The 18,312-nt window shown below is 42.5% G+C and overlaps 1 protein-coding gene and 1 pseudogene across 6 annotated transcripts in view; both read right to left on the reverse strand.

The window, feature by feature from the left end:
* The window catches only part of Dlgap1 (DLG associated protein 1), a 791,676-nt gene that overhangs the window by 469,016 nt on the left and 304,348 nt on the right, over window positions 1–18,312 (reverse strand). The window lies entirely within an intron of this gene.
* Window positions 3,791–4,238, reverse strand: LOC101995207 (annotated as a pseudogene).

Genomic DNA, 18,312 nt, shown 5'->3' on the forward strand with positions numbered 1-18,312 from the left:
TAGACCAGGCTGGTCTCGAACTCACAGAGATCCATCTGCCTCTGCCTCCCGAGTGCTGGGATTAAAGGCGTGCGCCACCACCGCCCGGCCTATCATCAAATGTTACCAAAATTAAAAAGTATAGAACAAACAGTCAACAAAAGTCTCCCTTGCAAACTGGATTTCTTTCTTCACTTTGCAATTATTTATATACTTTGCTCAAATTTGTTGTTACATCATTTGTTTCCTTATTTACATAAAGTGATTCCTTACAGGTGCTGATAGTTCTGTGTCTTTGAATGATTTACAAACACCTGGGTCTGTTGTTAATTTGTTTTTCAACTGCATTTATGTGGGTTGTAAATAGTAGAGATTTGAAATGTTGATGATATCAATGTGTAGACTTTTCCCCCCTTTATGCATTCTGGATTTTTCATCTGTCTTTTTCCAGGAAACTTCTTCTTTCTTAGAAAATATAAATATGTTTTTGTTTATTGATTGTTTAGATTTACTTTTTCTATAAGAACTAGGATGTGCATTTATATGCTGACAGAAATCAAAACCACATTAAAAGATGAACACTAAATGTCTTGCTTCTAGCACTGGCTTTATTGTCCCCTGTTATTCTGTTTAACTAGCTTCTTGTTTATTTTTCTACTGTTTCCTAATGCAAATACATACTTATAGATGAACAGAAATCTGATATACATAAATATACTGTATCTTTATAAGTGCTTATTCATTTGTGAACACATACACTACCCTTGGGGTTTCGGCTTAAGAAGCCCCTAAAGCTGCCCTAAATCTGCAGATGCTCAAATTCCTTCCAAAACATTATGTAATATTTATATATATGCGAGGCATATTTTCTCATGTATTTTAATCTTGTCTAAATTATTTATAATACTTAATACAACATAAATACAGTGTAGATGTCTGTTATATTGTCATATATAGGAGATAATGAAAACTCCATGCATTTTCCCTACAGATGCACCCACTGCAGACTTAACTACGTTTAAACCCATGGATTGTTGACTTCATAGATGTGGAAGCCACAGATATGAAAAGTCAACTGTGCATACATGCTTAACACACAAAAGGATACTTTAGCAATCTCATTTGCTAGTATACTTGGAGCTTGAATGTAATCACATTTAATTATCAAAATTTCCAAGAGATATTCTTTCCTCCCCTTCCTTCCTTCCTTCCTTCCTTTCTTCCTTCCTTCCTTCCTTCCTTCCTTCCTCCCTTTCCTTCCTCATTTCCTCCCTCTGTTCCTCTCCCCTCTTTACAATTTTCCTTTGTTCTGAAGAACCCCTTGAATGAAAAATTCTCACCAGGGGACCAGTACCTACTACTTGACCATCCGGGAATGGCAGCGTATTAATGACTTCCTTCATTGCTCTGACCACATTCTTGGCAAAGCGACTCAGAGGGGGAAGGATTCATTCTGTTTCCTGGTTTGTGGATGGAGCTGTCATGGTAGCAAAGTCATGAAAGCAGGTTCCATGGAAGTGGAGACATGCAGTGGGGACTCCTCTTGCATCTCAATAAACCAGGAAGCAGAGAAAAGAGAACGCCTGTGTTTACACGGCCTCCTCACTTCCTTCTTTTTATTCAATTCAGGACCTCCATCCATGATGGGGCCACCCATGTTCAAGTCGGCACTTCACCCCATGATACCCTGTGAAGATGTCTTCAAAGTCACATCAAAAGGGGTGCCTCATTCCTACAAGACAAACACGTGCGCTGGAATGCACCTGTCATTTTATAGAGATAACCATTCCCAATCTAAACTCCTATGTGTTTTAATCCAAAGATTGCTGAATTGATATGGTGCTACAATTGGAAATTCTCCACCTACCGTCAGATCACAGAGAAGGCGCAAGTGCACAAAATTAAATTACAAATGAAATTGCCTTCAGGCTATGAGAGCAATGTGCGAACGGAACATAAAAGGGTTCTATGCCCCAGACGTCCATCTCGTTCATAGCTTAGAGGCCGGCAGGAAGTCAAAGTCTAAAGCTTAAAGTACTTCTGTTCCAAATCATTGGAGGTAAGACTTACTCAGCTTGCACTTTTGCATTGGATGTTAAGTACGCATGAATATACAATGTATATATGAGCAAGAACTCAAGTGTCTACCATCTGGCTAACATTAATGCTACCAAGAAGCATCTTGTATGACCCCCTCCCAACTGTGACTACTGATTTTTTTGTTTTCGTTCCTGTGTGTGAGTAAACCTGATAAATTCTGCTGTTCTGCGTCTGGGCATTTGTGCTTTCCTGTGTTTTGTGTTTTTTGTTCTTTTCCATTACTATTGTGTGCCCATGAGCTTCCTCACGTAGGTCTCCTGACATAGTTTGCAGGGGTGTTCATAAGGCCTCCTTAGCCACAATGCCAAGTCCAGGGGCAAAAGCAGAAGCTTCCCCTCCTCACCTGTGGTGGTTTGACTAGGTCATACTCTCCAGAATTATTTTCAGACAGATGTGACCAAGTTCTTAGCAACAAACTCCACCAGATGCCTGTTTCCTGGAGTCAGAGCCTCAAGGCAGCAGGCATCTCCTCCTTTCTCCCACCTCTCACCCACAAGCTAAAACCCAGACCTGGTGGCGTGGACCAGGATAATTGTGAAGATAAAAGCCACTGAACAACACAGATTGAAATTCAGACCTGGGGTGTAAGGGAAAATACCTCTCCCACTTTAAGCTATTCTACTGTGTTGTCAGGGTAGCCTGGGCTCACCGTCCTTAATGTGGGAGGAGCATGGGTTAAGCTTCTCCAGTGGGTGCTATGTTCCTATCTAAACTCTCTGAACTGGGCGACACTTTCAACAGTATCGGTTCTTGTTTTAGCAGTGAGATTTACCAGGCTGTCCTACCTTATACTTTCTCTCTCAGGAGAAGAGAGATCTGCACTACTGAGAAACTAAAGTTCTTGTGCCATGCCTCTGGGATCAACAGATCTACTCTCTGCTTCCTTTGGGGGCAAGCGGCCCCCCCTCCCCGCAAATACGTCCTGCTCCACAGCAGCCAGGGCCAGTCTTCCCTTCACTGTGCCTCTGTAGAAGTTAAGAGAAACAGGAAAGAGTTCTGGCTGCACACACTCCAGCGTCAGCGCCACTCCAGGAGATCCTGCCTTAGTCCTCAGCTTACAACACACTTGGTGGGCGAAGGTGAAAAGTGGTCCAAGGGAAACGTCAGAGCCTCCAAGAGCAATCTGGATATTGTGAGACCTGGTGTGGAAAGTGTCTCCACGTTATTTTTTCCTTCTCCTCTAAGAACCACGGCTCTTCTCGCACACACAGCAGGCGATCTTTAGGTGAAAATATTACAGGCAATACGTATTCCCTCTGACTCTTAAGAGCCAGATTTTGTTAAATTTACAAAATAACTTTAGAACTGGTGTACTTAAAAATGAGTTAGGCCAGGCATGGTGGCGCACACCTTTAATCTCAGGATTCGGGAGGCAGAGGCAGGTGAATCTCGATGAATTCAACCCCAGCTTGGTCTACAGAGTGAGTTCCAGATAGCTAGGGCTGATACACAGAAAAATCCTGTCTCGAAAAACCAAATCAAAACAACAAAACAAAACAAAAAGTTAGGCTATCTGTTTAATTCTGAGAGTGCCAGAGATGTGTCTGGGAAATAAATGTGTTTGCAGGCCTTTTTTTGAGATGGTTTATGATACCAGCCACTATGGCAATAATATTTTCTTTTTCAAACAAAACCCACAGTGTTTTATTTCCCTCCCATTAGGTAGGGCTGGGCAGGGCAGGGAACAGATTCTCATAGAGGGATGAGGCCTCTATTTGCCCGCAGTGAGCAGGTTTCGCAGCACCTCCATGACTGAGTGCCTGCGCAGGAACACCTTGAAGATGCAGTAGTCCTTCTTGACAGGCTCGGACTTGCCCTTGCTGTGCCTGGGGACATCAGCCCACACCTCCTCCACCTTCTCTGGCACCAGGCTGCAGTGTCCCAGTAGCTTCTTGTTGGGACAGTTAGCGAGCACCCGTCGGTTGTTCTTGACGACGACAGGAGCAGCGAGAAGGGACCTGTGCTGCGTTCCTCTTCCCCCTCCTGGTTCTGCACTTCCTGTGGAATCAGTTCACTCCTGGACTTATTGAGGAGCCTCATTGTGGAGGTTTTGCTCAGAGATCACTCCCACCTCTACTGTGCTGCTCCCGTCTCTGACAAAAAACACTTATTTCTACTGATTTTATTCCTGGGCAATATGATCGAATATTTATTAATTCTAATAGCTTGTTGTTCACCTTTGATTCCAAATAGAAGACCCCATCATCTTAAAAAATGAAAGTTGGCTCTTCTCTGTTACAACACTTTTTTTTTTTTTTTTTTTTTAGTTTTTTCGAGACAGGGTTTCTCTGTAGCTTTAGAGCCTGTCCTGGCACTAGCTCTTGTAGACCAGGCTGGCCTCCCGAGTGCTGGGATTAAAGGCGTGCGCCACCACCGCCCGGCTACAACACATTTTATACTTAAGAACATATCTAGTGTAGAAAACAGCTTGCATAGCATACAACCAAAGTACATTCTTGTATTGATATTTCCTCAACATTGATTATGTTTTAATAGCCGTTTTAATAGCAGGATGCAGGAAACATTCTCTGGCGTTTTCTACGGCTTTGAAAATCTTTAATGAGCTTTATATCTCATTAATACTTTTTTTGGAATAAAATCATACATTTTCCTCTGTTTTAAGATCGATAGTGGCTTTAGTAGCTATTTTGAATTGAGCTTGTTTACATGGTTAGTATACAGCATGCTTATTCTACATGTTCAACTCTTCAGAGTTATGTGTTTTAACCACTACTTATTTATTAAGGAATTGTATGTCCGAATTTACAAGGGAGTATGACTTATCAATTTCTCTCATCTAGCTAAGCATCACATTTTTTTAGCATTTCACATTGAGAGTATTTCTAGTAATTTCTATTACCTGCATAGAAAGACCCTGTCTCGAAAAAATTATTTTCCTTAGCCAATTTGGTACTGTATCTATTTTTAAAAGAGAATGGATGCACACACTCATCCAAATGTGTGCAGAATATCCCTATGCAGCAAGCCCCTTGGCTGTAACTGTCCTTTCCTAATTTCTAACACTGTTCTATAGCCATGGGTCTTTCCCTTTGATCAGCCTCACTAAGAATCTGTGAATCTCAAGGGCTGCTTGAAAGCCTCAGGCTTTGATTCATTGTTCATTCTATAGCTGTCTTAATTAGGGTTTCTATTGCTGTAAAAAGACACCATAACCTCAGCAACTCTCATAAAGGAAAACGTTTAATTGGGGTTGGCTTACAGTTTCAGAGGTTGAGTCCATTATTGTCATGGTGGGACATGGTGGTGCTCCGGCAGGCGTGCTGCTGGAGAAGGAGCTGGGAGTTCCTCATCTTGACAAGCAGGCAATAGGAAGTGAACTATGACACTGAGTGTAGCTTGAACATAGGAGACCTCAAAGCCCACCCCCACAGTGACACACTTCCTCCAACAAGGCCACACACACTCTTAAGAAGGCCACATCTACTAATAGTGCCACTTCCTTTGTGAAGCTTTTGAACAAATGAGTCAATGGGGGCCATCCTTCTTCAGAGCATAATAATATTGTTTCCTTTTGCACTTTGATTATTTCCACCTCATTCTTTTATATTTTTGAAGTATTCAAAGACACTAGTATTTTTGTGGCAACATTAATTTTCTAAAACATCCTATTTTAAGACAACGTACATGTATGGTATTGTATCCCCCCTCTTGCATCCCCAAGTCTAATAACATACACTGGAAATAAGGATAGAATAACAAGCTCTTAGTCTTAACAACTCTGCCAATGATCTCTCATTTCTTCTCCAGGAAAAGGAGCAGCAAGTGTGCTTCTGTGGCTCTCACAACAGCTCTGACCCACTCCAATTCTCTTAGCTTTGGTTGACAAGACTCCTACCAATGTATTAACTTCCAGCAAAAGGAACCACCATAACACTGAAATAGCCTGAAGGGGGCAGTATGTATTTAAGGTGGTAGACATGTATTTGGTAAGTTTACAGTGTCCATGTCTACATGCTTCAAAATAGCACATTGCATTCTGTAAATACCTTCAATTACAGTGAATCAGGCAAAAAGATAAATAAATAAATAAATAAAATTAAAAAGGAATAACATCATCAACAAAAAGGAACCAATACAAATACCTGAGACTTGGATCATATTTACTCATGGAATTTATGCACATGTGGAAGACACACACTTCCCGGGGTTAAGTGCTGTGATTTTAAAATAATATGCCTATATAAAATGTGCCTATATACAATGTGTGGGTACATGCATGGGATGTGACCCATAAAGACTGTGTCTTATTGAAAAATATAGTTAGTGTTCTAAAATAAGGCCAAGCTGTCAGGAGTGGACAGATGCTCAGTAGGGGGCATCCATCTCCAATGACCCACAACTGGATGAGGCAAGGCACAGACCAAGCAAGGTCCATCAAGCATCCAATCTTAGCTCATGATCTCGTGTGATGAGTCTTCCCTTAAGCTCTGACATGATGCAGAGAAGCAGACAAGGGAAAACCAGTGTCACACATATTTGAGGATTTGAGAGTGTGCAAACACAACTTAACAAAAGGAGAGGTGAAATTCTATTTTGACTTCAGAGGAAGAAAAATAAGTTTCATTGAAATTTTAAATTTAGACTATACCTTAAAATATTAAGTATTTTTGATGCTTTTAGCAATGTTGCCTAGAGTCATTACAAATTTATCACTAATTTCATGATTAAAACTTACTTTTTAAATCCAATCTTTAAACACATAACTTGTAAAAAGTACATTACTATTTAAAACACATACAATCTATTTCTAAAAATTTATATTGCCTCTGTAGTCCTAATATCCAGAATCCAGGGAAGGGACAGAAGTTATCTTTTTGTCTTCTTCTTCAGGACAGGGTTTTTCTGTATAGCCCTGACTCTCCTGGAATTCATTTTGTGGACCACACGGGCCTTGAACTCAGAGGTCTGTCTGCATCTGCCTCCTAAGTGCTGAGATTGGAGGCATGTGATACTATACCAGGCAACAGAAGCCAGTTTAAGGTTTGAGTGGGAAGTGTCCCACTGAAGGACATTTTCTAGCCTACAGCACTACTGGGACAGAGGCCCAATGTATGAAACTGAGTCCATGATGCTATATCATGGGAATATCGGGACCCTGGCTTCCTGGTTTTGCTTCCTGGCTATCATAAAGTAAGGAGCAAGACTGTATCAATCTCCCATTGTGATTCCTATCTGATATGGGATGCCCTTCTGTATTATGTGGATATGTTTTATTACCACTGGTTAATAAAGTAGCTGCTTTGGCCTATGACAGGGCAGAATATAGCTAGGCAGAAAAGCCGAACTGATACAGGGAGAAAGAAGGCAGAGTCAAGGGAGATGCCAGCCGCCACAGGAGAGTTAAGATGTGAGGTAACAAGCCACGAGCCTTGTGGTAAAATATAAACTAATAAAAACGGGTTAATTTAAGTTGTAAGAACCTGTTAATAGTAAGCCTGAGGTAATAGGTCAAACTATATAATTAATATCAAGCCCCTAAGTGGTATTTTTTTTTTGGCAACAAATCTATTTATTAATACAACAACATTAGGTTCTACCCTAGGTAGGACCTATGACTTCCAAGCCATGGATCTTTAATCAAACTTACTTGCATTCAAGGTATTAATTTCTACCTGTGGAACAAGTCTCAAAGTCAATACAAAATCAGTTGTTTACCCTTATGGCTGTCCAACCAATACTGCATCAATGGGCATATCTTGCCTGGCAGCTTAGCACTGCAACCTAAGTGGTATTTTAAAGCAGCCGTGGCACCAGGCAGGACAAGAAACCTCCAGTTATACCTATCATGGTCCCAAACAGTGGAAGCAATGACCATGGATAGAAACTTCTGAAACTGTGAGCCAAAGCATATCTTTTTTTAAAAAAACAACAAAAACAAAAACAAAACTTGTTCATCTCAGGTGTTTTGTCATAGCAACAGAAAACCAAGATAAGCCATAAGCCATTAAATACAAATGAGCTGTGAAGTTAAAGCATAGCTTTCTCCCCTCTAAAGCAGCAGCAGATGGCTGTTTGCTTGGTGATAATATCAATAGTGATGTAAGGGGCCCAAGTTGACATGACAGCAGCATCCGGGAACTAGGTGGGAATGAAGCTTAAAAACCTGGCTGGACTGAAAAGCACCACGTGCAACTGAAGCCAGACACAAGCTGCATGTGACATGCGCAACTATAATCTAAAGCCTGGACTGTCCTAACGAGACTGTCAGCGGACAGCACTGGGACAGGTATCGCTGGGACAGAAAAACATCACGGATTTCAGCACCTGGACACACACAAGACTACCTGGTGCAATCCATCCGGAAGTACCCTTTAGACAACTGATTATCTATCCCTGCCATGGAAGCCAAGGTGATAAGCTGTGAACACTTCCAGCAGCCTGGATTTCTCCTCTCCCCTCCAGGTTTGACAGTTCTCTCCTGGTTGCTCATAGTTTACGACTCATTTGCATACAAACACTCCCAACCCAACAGGGCCCACCCAACTGTACAAAAAACGAGTGTGCATAGGTTTCTCTCTGGTTCAGCTTCCACAGGCATCTGCATCTCAACTGGCTCCTGGCCAGCTCTGAGCCTAAGTCCAATTCTCAGTCAGGGGCCTGGCTTCAAGAGTTATGCTAGAGAGGAGAGATCCACGAGGGACAGGCCCTCTGAAGACCTTCCCAGGCAGAGGAACTTAGTCTGAGAGGCTCTGGTGCCATGAGACTCATGGTTCTTGTCTCAGCAGGGAAACTCCCACAGCATACCCTCCTGGCAATTATGCAATTAGTTTGTTCTTTGACAATTGTGTAAATGTACCTAATAAATTCTGGTTGTTTCCATTCCCCCATCTTTACTTTCTTTGTCCAACTAACCTCCCCTTTTCCCCTTCTTTCCTCCCTCCCTCCCTTCCTCCTCTTCTACTCTCTCTCTCTCTCTCTCTCTCTCTCTCTCTCTCTCTCTCTCTCTCTCTCTCTCTTTCTTTTTCAAAACAAGGTTTCTCTTTAGCTTTGGATCTTGTCCTGGAACTTTCTCTGTAGACGAGGCTGGCCTCAAACTCACAGAGATCCACTTGTCTCTGTCTCCCAAGTGTTGGGATTAAAGTCCATCTCCTTTCTTAGATTAATGACATTTGGTTTGGTTTTGTGATTCTTTTAGTTCAACTGAAGCCACCCTTGACTACTGCTTTGGCACTATCCACTGGAGCCTTGAGGAGTCACCAGTGTATGAAACTGAAGACAATGACTCCTTCAGTCCATGGAGACCTAACTGACACAGGAGACACAGCTTTGCTACTCTTGTAAGTGATCTTCTTGCTATTCAGGGCGTGCTCCCAGGTGGTGCCCTAAGACCCTGTGGAAGTTGAGAACTGTGACCCTTGCTAACATAACACCCTCTTAGATGGACACCTGCTGAGAGTGTAGAGTTTCAGGGCCCTTCCTACTATTATCTAGGCTGAGCAAGATATCCATCCAAAAAGAATTGGTTTCCAAAAAGACAATACAAGCAGTAGGGATAAATCCTGGTGGCACTACCAGTGTTCCTACACTCTGCCCCAGTCATACAACTGTCAGCCACATTCAGAGGGTCTAGTTTGGTCCTATGCTTGCTCCTTTCCTGTCCGGCTGGAATTGGTGAGCTCCCATTAGCTCAGAAAAACTGTTTCAGTGGGTGAACCCATACTGATCTTGACCCCTTTGCTCACATTCTCACTCTTCCCCCTCTTCTCCAGAAATTTTAAAGATTGCTTTTGCATTTCATCTAGGGGTTTGTCTGCCACTCAGGAAATGGGCAGCAATATTTCTCTTCAGCCAGCAGAGGGAGCAGGGGATCCGAAAGCCATGCATCCGACAAAGCACTGCTTATCTTTGACGACAAAACTCAAAACAAAACCTACCTGACACACACACACACACACAGACAGACAGACAGACAGACAGACAGGAAGGAAGGAAGGAAGATAGATAGATAGATAGATAGATAGATAGATAGATAGATAGATAGATAGATAAAGAGAGAGAGACAAAGATCGATCGATCAGTTTTGAAACAGATATTTACTCAGATTTTAAAGACCAGAGGAACATATTTAATAAGTCACGTGGAAATTTTTCCAGATAAATTCACAGCAAGATACAAGCTGGTCGTGGCTAGTGTTACATCATCCCCGTTTGGTCAGCAACAGATCCAGAGTCTGTCACCCGCAGAAAAGAATGGACACCAGCGTTTTGATACAGTCATTTGCTGCTATCCCCGTTTGGTCAGCATAGATCCAGAGTCTGTCACCGCAGAAAAGGATGGACACGAGCGTTCTGATTCAGTCATTTGCTGCTAGGGACCCTCTACTCACATCCCGATTATATTAAGGTAAATTGCACAAGCTTTTTTCCTCCGAAACACACTTCGCTCTCTGAAACTTCAAAAGAAGAACATGAAAGAAGGCCACACAGGCATTTTAAAATCAAGTATTTGTTCTAAAATTGCCTAGCTAAAACACAGAGCCACTTGATTACAACGGCCTTTCTGCTGGGGAAAAACACAAACTGAGCTCCCACTCTCCCTCGGCCCCCTTTGGAATGGCTGGGGAGATGTCTGTGCTGAGGAATGTAATTCACAATTCAGTCTTGTTATGGGGTCTGGCTCGCCCATTAGGCTTAAATGGAACCACACAGCGAATTTTCCACAAGCGAAATGTACTAGGGAAAAGCTTTTTCCAAGATATCTGCCTTCCAGCCGAAGTCCAGGGGTCCGGCGTGGTCTGCAGAGAACACACGGCTCCCTTCGCCACTTCTGCTCCACTCTCTTCCCTGTTTGCTCTATCCCCGTGGCCCCACATGGATTAGCATGACTTGTGCTTTGCCATGATAAATAAAGGGATTTCAGGGTTGGTTGCCAGGGAGATGAAATTTAGTTTGCAGTGACGGATGCTGAGTGAATGAACAAACGAAGAGACACTGAACTATACCCACACTGTAAATAAGAGGAGAATTATTTCTCAACAGGGTACTAAAAGCAAAGGCTTCTCTCTCTTTGGCTACAACAGGAATTCGTGTAATGGCATGCGCAAGGACGCCTGACCTCACTTACTCAACGGAATACGACCTGTCTACTTCTTTTTAATATTCTAAGGCTTCCATTTGATATCTATGTTTGTTACTATTTTCCTCAAACACTGGAAATATATGGAAAAGGAAAAGGAGACACTGTAGCACGCTAACTACATCTCTTTCTGAGTTTTCACCTTGAGTTTCCATAGGTTTGAGGGAGGGGCTTCTCATGCAACCATCTAAAGACCTAATCATGTCTGTGGGTCAGCTAATGGGTCATTGGGAAGCTGGAGATAAAGGAAGCAGAGAGAGAAGCTTATGAAGGAAGGTCCCTGTCACCCGCTTGTCCCCTCTTTCCTGAGTTTGGTCACGGAACTGAAACTCTCTTTGGTTGTTATGGATGTCGCACATATCAGGCTACACACACTGCAAATCAATACAACATTGTTACAACTCTCAGTTTGTAAGTCTTCTGTATTTCAAGATGCAGAGAGGAAAAGAAATACTTCAACTTAACTTTCTGATACAGCAGCTGTAAGTGTCCCCATTTCTGTGGAGATAAGCAATCACATGACCACCTCATGTTTGCCTACTCCAGTAAACCTTCGCTTCTCTCCATGTTCTGTCAATCTATCAAAAAATATTTTACAGTAAACCTTCGCTTCTCCCTATGTTCTGTCAATCTATCAAAAAATATTTTTAAAAATTCTTTTGGAAAATCATACATTAGCACTGTGTCTACATCAACCCCATTCCTTTGCCCTCTCCTAATTCTTTCACAATTAATGACGATTTATTTAATTATTACTGCTACAAACTTAATGATATGATAGATATGTTTTTTGCAATTTCTCCTTTAAACTACAGAATAACACTTTCAACTAAATCGCCTTTTGAAAAATTTATCTACATAAACACCCTCATCATTATTCTTTCTGTCCCCCTGGAGATTAGAAACGTGATTTTGAGTCTGAACATCTTTGCCTGTTAGTATTTCTCCCACTCAGGAACCTACCAGGCTTAGCCCTACTTAGCTTCCAGGATCAGAAGAAGTGAGGCACATGCCAGGGTTGTGTGGCTCAAGATTTCTATGAGTCAGGTCAACAAACAGCGTTTTAAAAGCTGGGAATGTTTCTGTTTTGCCCTGTTTTTTCAAAGGCAGAATCTGTCTAGATTCTCGCTCGATGTTTTCCACTTTTGGCTCTGTGGCTGTGTCACCTGCACCTGCCCTCAGTTGTCAGAGGAGGTCAGCCGTTAATACTCCCAAGTTCTCTTGGCAGCGGTGACTCATCTTTCCTTGGTGGCTTCTTTTTGTCTTTGAGCATTTTGATAATGTGTCCGGTGGTAGATTTCTCACTGCTTCTTATTTGGAGCTGACTGTACTTCTTGGCTATGTAGGTCATGAAACTTAAGAGGTTTTTACTGCAGCCTTAAACATTTTCTCCTCCCTTGTCCTGTCTTCCTGGAACTTCTCTACGTGTTCCCAGGTACGGCAAATGATGTCCCGTGTTTCTCTATCCACTTTCTTTTTCCTCATCTTTTTTATTATTAAATGACTATGTAATCTTTGCAGATTTTTTTTGAACTTTTCCATATTTTGGCAGCTCAAACTTCCTGTTGAATCTCATATAAGTAGAACTAAATCAGACCAAAACTTAGGTGCTAAAGTACTTATTTTCAGTATCTCAGAATGCAACTGTATTTGTAGCCAGGGTCTTTAAGGAGGTAACTAAGGAAACAGAAAGCCATTGGCTTGGTCTCTTGCCCAGTGAGACAAAGGGAAGACCACATGATGACGTTTGAGGGCGGTGAACAAGGTAAGGTTTTATAAGGAAATAGTATTGACATTTTAGTATTGTAAGGAGAGTATACAGAATTTTGAAGTTTTGATGGTGAGCTCAGCTATTAAGGGGTGAACCATCTCTTCTGCCCTACTCTCTGGAATCTTAAGGAAACAGTTTTCGCTCTTTAAGACACTCACTCTCTGATACTCTGTAACGGCGAATTTAGTATCAGTACAGGGCCCTACTTCCCTGTTTCTTTGCATGTCTTTAACTTTTGTTGAAAGCTTGGCCTTTTTTCTTTACTTTTTGGTATAATACATTGTAGCAGACCCTTTCCCCTTTTCTCTATTCTATTGGCTTGGTAGTGTTGTCTTTGTAGTTTATGTGTTCAGTGGCTGGAGGCCCATTCCCTGGCCCTAGCAGGTAGCCTGTTGCTTACAGGCTTCTATCTTTTCTTTTGACCCAGTATTTTGCTATGGAGTACAGGCTGTCCTGGAACTTGTAATTTGCTTGTCTCTGATGGTCAAGTGCTAGGATACCTGCTGTGACCTGCTGTGCTCCACAATGCCCAGCTTGTTCCTATCTTGTAGTTTGGCTCCCTAGAGATTTATCCTTGGTCACCACACTTGGCATGCACTGTAGTTTGACTTATGTATGGCATACTAGCCATTGTCACAGTTTAGATAGTTCTGGGTTCACCTCTACTCCCTGTCAGGGAGTACTACCTTGGATTTCCCCTTTTCACTACTAAGATGAATTTTCAGCATCACCCCCCTACCCCAAATACACGGTCCTATACAATACATGACTACAGACCTTCGGGCACGTATGAGCTTGCTTCTTCATTTTCTTTCCTACAAGCTGCTTCTGGCTAGGAGTAGCTAATGCCTTAGATTTTGGTGATAGTCTCCATCACCAGGGAGCACCCACCCTCTGCTGACTGACACGAGTGTGGTCTAGACGGACTCTCAGGTTTGCTTGCACTGTGTTCTGCTCACCTCTGTGAGTCCAAACAGCCTTCAGAGCACCAGGGGTGCAGAATCCTAGGGGTGCTCCTTCTCCCTTCCACTGCTCTCTCCCCTGCTGTTTGCTGCTGCTAACACCAACAAAACCTTGAGTGCCTCCTTTATTGCTCCCCACCAAGATGTTCACCTCTTTTGACAATATCCTTGGGCATGGAGTTCTCCATGCTCTAAATGAAGTGAGTTCCCTCTGGCAGAGCTGTGGAGTTCATCCTTGAGACCCGCCTCCTCTCCTAGGCAACATTTCTCATCTACACCATTTCCCAGTGCTCGGAGAAGGACATTGAGGCTTGCTTTTCCCAGAAGTAGTCTCTGATGTAGGAGGTGCGTGTGTGCGTGTGTGCGTGTGTGTGTGTGTGTGTGTGTGTGTGTGTGTGTGCGCGCGTGCGCGCGCGCGTGAGTGCATGTGAGCAAGAACGTGTGTGCTCCGTTTTCTTAGTGTCCTTTCTGGAGGTAAAGCCTGGGGGGGTAACCAGGCCTCCACATTCTTGGGATGCTATTCCTAGGGAGAACTTATATCTTATAAATGAGGATGAGTTGAAGGAAAAGAGAACATGATGTCTTTTTTATCGCTGCCCGGAATGGAATGGGGCTGAAGGACAGGAGGAATTAGTGGTAGTCCTTCATCCCCAAAGTGAACTTATTATCCCAGTCAGAAAGCTGGGAATATAGGATGAGCCACACCCTCCTAATGTCCCTGAGTGGGTGAGCGCTCCTCACTGCTCCCTAAGTAGTGCTCTTCTGTAAATGTTTTTAGGACTAATCTCTTGGGGGTGAGTAATGTACCAGCCGGCTCATCCCTGGATCGACTGATTCCCTCTGTCCCAGTACCCACTAATTGCCTGTAGCTCTTCATTTAGGAGTATGGCCAGAGTAATGCCATCTTTCTAAGGCTGGTGACGTGACAAGGGCATGATGCTGTCCCTGGAAAACAGCCCCACTGTTCTCTGCAGTATGAAAACCCACAACCTTTATTTCTAACTTGAACTAGAAAAAGAACCTAGGGGGCTGGAGGTGGAGGTCAGTGGAATAGTCCTTTACACTGTGTGAATATATGTTGCTATGATTGCTTTAATAAAGAAGCTGACCAGCCAGCAGCTGGACAGGATAAGGTTAGGAGGGAGAACAGGACTGAGGTAACTGGGGGGAAGAAGAGAAGAGTCAGAGGGGTCGCCAGAAGACACAGAGAGGAAACAGGAGTTGGAAAATGAAAGTGAGTTAACACCACATGACAGAATATATAGTAATATAAATAATTTAAAAGTTGTAAGAGTTAGCTAGTAACAAGCCTGAGCTATTGGCCGAACATTTGTAATTAATAAGATGTTTCCATGTGGTTATTTGGGAGTAACTTCCGTGACATAGAGGAACTCTGCCTACACACAACACTTGTCTAACACATGTGAAAACTTGGGTTTACCCCTCTACAAGGATATGGAGAGCAGTCTTTTAAAAAACATGCTTATTTTCTGTCTGGGATAGTAGTACATCTTCCCATAGAAGTCTTTATCATTATTAATCTGCAAAATGTTTCTTTGTATATTTTAATTTGCTAACAGCATGGTGAAATTTGTGCTTTTGGTAAGACTATAGATGAAATAAGACATCGTCCTACATATAAATATGTCCACTGGTAAAATTACTTGACATCTGAACTTCTTCTTTCTTTGATACAATGACTGCAGTTTAAATATTTCTCTTTGAGATTTAAAAAAAAAGGCATTATTGTGTGAGGAAACATCCACAAAAAGACAATCTTTTAAGAGCAGAAGGGGCTTGCTGAGTTCAAAACAGAGACTGTACTGAAATACACTTGTCACTTAATTTAAAAAGTCCGTGTAAACCAATATTATTTTGAAGATAAAATTTATCAAAAATGTAAGCCAATGAAGATTAATTATAATGCTATTTACTAAGAGACCTTTAAACACTGTTTATTGTTTGAAAAGCACCCATGAAATTCAGGCCCAATTGCTCATATAGTCACGGTCGCAAGTGTTAAAAAGAGCAATGAAATGCTACTAAATACATTACAGCATTCAATTAAGTCGTTACAGGTCATCAGAGACATCAGTCTGGTGGAAAGGCTGGAGTTAGAAGGTTCCTCCTAAGGAGACAGACAGCAGGATTCTGTACCTAAACAAGCCCATGACAGAAAGGCAATATGGAAGGTTCCTCCTAAGGAGACAGACAGCAGGATTCTGTACCTAAACAAGCCCATGACAGAAAAGCAATATGGAAGAGGGAATTGTACATCCCTCTTGATTTTACAGAATCTCTGCCCACAGCTTAATCTTGGTTTGAACTACCTAGACATCACTGGCAGTCATAAATCTGTAGTGTTGGTAGCATAATGATAGGCAGGTAAAATCGAGATCAGTGTTCAGGGCAGCAAGGTCTGAATATTTCTCTCGATAAGAGAAAAACTCAGGAAATGGTAGCGTCATTGCCCACTGTTTCCACTGGGTCATTTTCTCCTGAATTCAAAGAGCAGGACCATGCAGAGAACTCATCCCAGCTTTTTTTTTTCCTGTCTCCTTTTCTCCCCTCTGTTTGCATGTCAGGTTCACACTAATAAATGTTGTTATTGAAAACATCTGTCCCCTTCTCCCTCGTGGCAACATAGGAAGTGACAGGCAAGCAGTTTGGGAAGCAGTCTAAGCAGGAAGTGGGTCCAGAAGGAAGCTGTGAGCTTTAGTGACTGGGAAGGTCAGAGTCTAGGTTCCTCCTCTCTGTATATCCCATGTGTGGGGATTCTGGGGGTAAGAGGATAAAGCTGACTGTGGATTTGAATGTACACAAAGGAAGCCACATGTCCAGTAGATGGGAGAGGCAGGAACTTCTGTTGACCCTGACTGTATAAGGAAGCACAGAAGAGGAGCAGGAAGAAGAGAAAGGATGTTTATTAGAACACAATCGGAATGTAGGACAGAAATGATGGTCTGGCAGGAAAATCTAAAAAAGGACTCTCTTCCCAGGTGCTCATTTCCTTCTAATTATGAGATTCTAAATGTCCAGTCGGTTAGAACCGCTGACCTGCTCTTTCATCTTCATGGAGGCAGTTGGGACTGTCGACTGAACAGACCGAGGCTGAAAGAGTTGTGGAAACCTGGCTACCAGTTGGTCAGCAACTACTCTGCGCATAGAAAAACTGAGGCGCACAGCCCCTTGTGACAAACCCTTCCGCTGACCTCAATTTCGCACAGCGATTTGGGGCAACACAGAACACTGCACACGATCGGAATCTTTGCTGATGACATCCCTACAAAGATCCCAAGAGGAGGCAGTGCTATCAGGGAAAATGGTTGGGTAAGTGTTCTTGTAAAATGAGGGCCAGCTTGTTGGGGTTTCTGTCCCACCCGGTACCCACAGCCAGCAAGTCCCAAAGAAAATCACACACAGGTCTACATAGGTTATAAACTGGTTGACCCATTAGCTCACTCATCGTATTAGCTCTTATAACTTATATAGCCCATTATTCTCGTATATGTTAGCCATATGGCTCGGTACCTTTCTCAGCAGGCAGTTAACATCCTGCTTCTTGGGTGGTCTGGGCAAGAATGTAAAAGAAAGGACTTCCTCCTTCCCAGCATTCTCCTGTTCTCATCGCCCCACCTCTATTTCCTGTCTGGTTGACCGGCCTATACTTCCTGCCTGGCCAAACAGAGTTTATTTAAAACATGATTGATAGAATACAGACAAGTCTCCTACACCATGTTCTGTTTCTAAAAGTAGGAATGTATCTCTTACCAGCTTTAAATCATTCTGAATAGTAAATTTTGATGTGTCAAGGGAAAGAACACTACAGTATGTCAGACTGTGACATAATGATGGGTCAGTGCCTCTGACTCACTAGGTTCAGAACAGCTTTCAATCCAGGCAGATTGTAGCTGATACCATCCTTGGCTCATTTTTGAAACAATGGTCTGGGAGTCACAGAAACCCTTCAGCAACTCATTAATCATCATTAACAGTATTAAAGGCAATTCATTCACTCTTTTCTATAAAGAAGGAAGGTTGATGTACCTGGCTCTTTTCTCCAGTGTTCAGTTTATGAGAATCACATTATTTCCTGGCTGGAAGCAAAAAAAAAAAAAAAAAGGAAAAGCTATGTATCTGTCCCAGGGTTCCAGCCATAGTTAAAAACAGTAGAGACTGGCCGAGCGGTGGTGGCGCACACCTTTAATCCCAGCACTCGGGAGGCAGAGGCAGGCGGATCTCTTTGGGTTGGAGGCCAGCCTAATCTACAGAGCTAGTTCCAGGACAGGAACCAAAAATCTATGGAGAAATCCTGTCTCAAAAATCAAAAAAAAAAAAAAAAAGTACAAACTTTAATGGATTTTAATGGATTTTTTTTTTTTTTGGTTTTTCGAGACAGGGTTT

This window comes from Microtus ochrogaster, unplaced genomic scaffold, assembly GCF_000317375.1.
Source record: "Microtus ochrogaster isolate Prairie Vole_2 unplaced genomic scaffold, MicOch1.0 UNK20, whole genome shotgun sequence".
Taxonomy (NCBI): Eukaryota; Metazoa; Chordata; class Mammalia; order Rodentia; family Cricetidae; genus Microtus; species Microtus ochrogaster.